The sequence below is a fragment of the Octopus bimaculoides genome, chromosome 21 (assembly GCF_046866305.1).
Source record: "Octopus bimaculoides isolate indiv1 chromosome 21, ASM4686630v1, whole genome shotgun sequence".
Lineage (NCBI taxonomy): Eukaryota > Metazoa > Mollusca > Cephalopoda > Octopoda > Octopodidae > Octopus > Octopus bimaculoides.
This window is the reverse complement of record NC_142948.1, coordinates 26000015-26005014: the sequence shown is the minus strand read 5'-3', so window position 1 is coordinate 26005014 and position 5000 is coordinate 26000015. Positions and strand designations below refer to the sequence as shown.

The 5000-nt window shown below is 37.1% G+C and overlaps 1 protein-coding gene across 2 annotated transcripts in view; it reads left to right on the top strand.

Annotated features, from left to right (window-relative positions):
• The window catches only part of LOC149131525 (uncharacterized), a 13697-nt gene that overhangs the window by 171 nt on the left and 8526 nt on the right, over positions 1 to 5000 (top strand). The window contains exon 1 of one of the 2 annotated variants that reach the window (XM_089338950.1): positions 1533 to 1659. The exons of the other annotated variant lie outside the window; for it this stretch is intronic. The gene's annotated coding sequence lies outside the window, so the exon portion shown is untranslated. Of the gene's footprint in view, positions 1 to 1532; positions 1660 to 5000 lie in introns of those variants that run through there. 2 annotated transcript variants of the gene reach the window in all.

Sequence of the window (5000 nt, the reverse complement as noted above, 5' to 3'; positions counted from 1 at the left end):
CGCACGACAGATTAAACTGCTGGAAAATAAAAAATCCTATCATTGGTGTACAACAAATAACTTTAGATGCCAAAGAACTTTCTAGATATTCTAGCTGTCCCTAACTGTCTTCTGGAACTGCACGTAAACTTGGCTTTTCTTCTTCTTCTTCTTCTTCTTCTTCTTCTTCTTCTTCTTCTTCTTCTTCTTCTTCTTCTTCTTCTTCTTCTTCTTCTTCTTCTTCTTCTTATTATTATTATTATTATTATTATTATTATTATTATTATTTTTTTGTTGTTGTTGTTGTTGTTGTTGTTGTTATTATTATCATCATCATCATATACATACATACATACATACATACATACAGATACATATACTTTCATACGTGCATACATACACACAAACACACACAAATATACATACATACACACATACATACACACATGCATGCATACATACATACAAAACATACATACATACATACATACATACATTTATGCATACAAACAGATTTGTATATGTACATACATAAAAACATACGTATAAAAGGGCGTGGTTGTGTGGTAAGACGCTTGCCTCCCAGCTACATGGTTTCGGGTTCATTCCCACTGCGTGGCACCTTGGACAAGTGTCTTCTACTAAAGGCTCGGGCGGACTAAAGCCTTGTCACTGGATTAGGTAGATAGAAACTGAAAGAATCTCGTTGTATGTATGTATGTATGTATGTATGTATGTATACGCTCACACACACACATATGTTGTGTGGTAAGAAGTTTGCTTCCCAACCACATCATTCTGGGTTCAGTCCCACTGCATGGCACCTTGAGCACGTGTCTTCTGCCGTAGCTTCGGGCCGACCAAAGTCTTGTGAAGGGATTTGGTAGACAGAGACTGAAAAAATCCCTTCGTATATGTGCGTCTGTGAGTGTGTGTATGTGTGTGTGTTTGTGTGTGTGTGTGTGTGTGTGTGTGTGTGCGTGTGTGCGTGTGTGTGTGCGCGCGCGTTCCTGTGCTTGTTCGCCCTGCCATTGCTTGACAACTGGTGTTGGTATGTTTACGTCCCCGTAACTTAGCGGTTCGGTAAAAAGTGGTGCTCCAGCATGACCGCAGTTAAATGACTGAAACAAAAAAAAAAAAAATGAAGGAATTGATACATACATAATAAATTTAAAGAAAAAAAACGGAGAAAAAAGACAAGAAAGAACAATGCGAGGACGTGGTACATGCAAAGTATTAAGACATACATACATACATACATACATACATACATGCATACATACATGCATACATACATACATATTCACAAACCGTTTATTGCAATTAGCGCATTCTCGGAAAAAAGAAATTACATCCTCTTAAGGGAAGTAACTCTAACTAAACTATATTCATCTCTGATATATTTTAAACTTTATCACCAATTCCTCGCTACAAACTATTTCAATTTATTCTATAAACATAAAATAATTTTAAATTAGTAAAGCGTTATTTAGTTTTTTGCCAGTGGCTAAATTCTGAAAGGCTTTTTCCCTATTATTTTCGTTGATGTTATTCTTGACCCAGTTTATCAGTTTTGGCGCGAAAGTTGTTACATCCGCCTTCTTCTTAAGTCATTCATCGCGTTAACAGGATTAACCTTCTGATGGAAATCGCTTAGGCACGATAATATTACCATGACTCGTAAGTAAATATATTATTCTTAGTTAGAACAGTGAAACGTATGAGAACTATTTATTATCGATTCCATTTCTGGTTTTTTTGGGGCTTTTTTTCTATGTACTTTAAGCTTTTTGTAGCAGAGCTACATATTACATAGTAATATCTGAGTCGACCTGCAAAGCAGCCGCTCTAACTTTCTACACCCGAATTCCAAAGCCCGTTAAAGCTTCTATATAAAGAATTATTGAAACTTTTCACTTAATATATTTTTTCTTTAAATTTAATATTCTTCTAATATTTAAATAGTCCCAATTTTAACAAGTTCGTTGGACCTAGACAGGCCCGAAGCTAGACTTTTGTGCATAGGTGTGCTTTAGAATATCCTGGGTGCGTACTAGCTTGTATAGTGGCAAGAGTTTTGTAAACTGTATTTTCTTGATCTTGAGGGTACACCATTGAATAGTGAAGGGTCAGTGCCGTACAGTGCACCCCTTTATCGAAGGGGTTGATTTTAGAACTGATAAATCTCTTTGAATAATCGTTCTTATTTTACAACAATATTGAATGCTAACATGTTTGGTATTTCATTAGAAATTGGTAGACTCAGTAAGTTATATAGATAAAAATTGTTCCACAATTATGTTCATTGTGTATATAAGTTCAAATCTGACTCGATCCGATAAACTTTATCTCTGTCTGTGTGTCTCTCTCTCGTTCAACAGGTGGTCTAGAATGTTTCTCGTTCCTCTCCTCTGATGCTAATACCAACATACACACACTAACAAATACATATACGTACATTATATACATATATAATTATTATATGTATATGTGTGTATATATATATATATATATATATATATATATATATATATATATATATATATATATATATATATACACACACATATATATATAAACAATATATAAACAATATATAAACAATATATGAGTATATGCATATATATGTACATGTATGTACATACCTTCATCTACATGTACATATAGATACATATCTGGGTACATGACGCTGCAAAAGAACATAGACAAAATGATAAACAAGGTACAAAAAACAAGTAGGCCATATAAACACACACACACACACATATAGGTTAACGTTTACAAGTACACCTGCACAAAAAAATCGAACTCTTTTTTTTTTTTTTTTTTTTTTTAAGCGGATTCCTATGTTTTCGATGACGGTGATTCTGAATATGCCAAAAAACATGTTTTCAAAATTTTCAATTCCTCGCTCCTCACCCCAAATTTTAAAATTTCAATTTTTTTTCGAATTTTTTTCTTTCAATCTACGTGGCAAAATATGGAGATTAAGAATATGGAAAAAAGAAAATAGTTAATTTCAAATTTTCTATGAGGAAACTAAATTTTATTCATACACCCCTCGCCACCGCATCCCGCTATCTAAAAGTGAAAATGAACGGCTTACAAGTATGAAAGGGTACAAAATGTGAGAGAGCTGTGAGATAATAGTTTCACTTTAATAGTTCTAGTATTAAAGTGAAACTGTCTGACATTACAATAGAGAGATGTTATTGTTTCACTTTTGACACGTAATACTGCAATAGTGGAGAAGATGTGATATTGCACTGGGCTTGCACTAGGCAAGAAGTGAAAAGTTTTTTGGGCCTAAAACACTACCTGGACCCTAAGTAAGGCATGTGTAAAATTTGAATGAAATAGGTTGTGTAGTTCTCAAGTTTTAGGGATTCACACAGACAGACACACATTCTCATCTTTATATATATAGATATATATATAAGCATATGTGTATATATATATATATTTACATATATGTACACACACATATGTATGTATACATACATACTTTATTTATAAATGTATCAGAGTGTGTGTGAATATATGTATGTATACGTATCATTATGTGTGTGTGTGTGTGTGTGTGTGTGTGTGTGTGTGTGTGTGTGTGTGAGTGTGTGTGCCCACGCGCGCGCGCGTGTGTGTACAGGACATAATATAGTGCCTGACTGACAAAGACAGGATGGTGAGAGTTGGAGTGTCTATTATCAGGAATCTCATAATAGGACATGGGACTAATCATAACCCCCCCCCCCCCCCCCAAAAAAAAAACAGAACAAAATTTGAAACTGTTATAGAGGTGAGCTGGTAGAATTGGTAGAACTCAAGACAAAATGTTTAGCGGAATTTCATCCGTCTTTATGTTCTGAGTGTGGACGCGCAATGGCCCAGTGGTTAGGTCAGCGGACTCGCGGTCGTAGTATAGCGGTTTCGTTTCCCAGACCGGGCTTTGTGAGTGTTTATTGAGCGAAAACACCTGAAGTTCCACGAGGCTCAGGCAGGGGATGATGGTGAACCCTGCTGTACTCTTTCACCACAACTTTCTCTCACTCTTACTTCCTGTTTCTGTTGTGCCTGTAATTCAAAGGGTCAGCCTTGTCACACTGTGTCACGCTGAATATCCCCGAGAACTACGTTAAGGGTACACGTATCTGTGGAGTGCTCAGCTACTTGCACGTTAATTTCACGAGCAGGCTCTTCCGTTGATCGGATCAACTGGAACCCTCGACGTCGTAAGCGACGGAGTGCCAACAACAACTATGTTCTGAGTTCAAAATCCGCCGAGTTCGACTTTGCCTTTCATCCTTTTGGGATCGATTAAAATAAGTACCAGTTATACACTGAGGTCGAAGCAATCGACTTCAACCCTCCCCGAAAGTGCTGGCCTTGTGCCAAAAAATTGAAACCAATATATTGTTGATCTCTGATTCTATTCCATTTCTTTATTTTTATTGGTCAATTGTTTAACATTTTCAACCAATTAACTCATCGGTTGTTTGGTTAACCGATTCGTCAATGAGTCATTTAGCTAGGTTTGCCGGAGTCCTTTCGTTGCCATTAGCAACCTTATCAATAACAAGTCCTCTCAAATTCAGGTCTGCCACATGCTTGTCTATCTGTCTGTCTGTTTGCTGTCTGACTTGTCTCTCTGTTCGTGTCTCTGGTACAGCTGTTCGATCTGGATCCGGTGGATCGTCTGCTTGTGATCGTCTGCCTGCCTGTCTGTTTATCTGTCCCTCCGTTTGTCTATTGTGTCTGCCTGCTTGCCGCCCTGTCTGGCTGAGTGCCTGTTTGTCTTCCTGTCTATTCGCCTATCTGCTTGTCTACTTGCCTGCCTCTCCAGCTGTCTGTTCGTCTGTCTCTCTTGTTGTCTGCTTGTCTGCTTGACTGATTGTCTGCCTGACTGTCCACATGTCTGTCTTCTTGCCTGTCTGTCTGTCTATCTGTCTGTCTCCCAGTTCGCATATTCTATATTAGCATTTATATTTTATGGGTGAAAATGTGACGGAGAGAGAGAGAGAGAG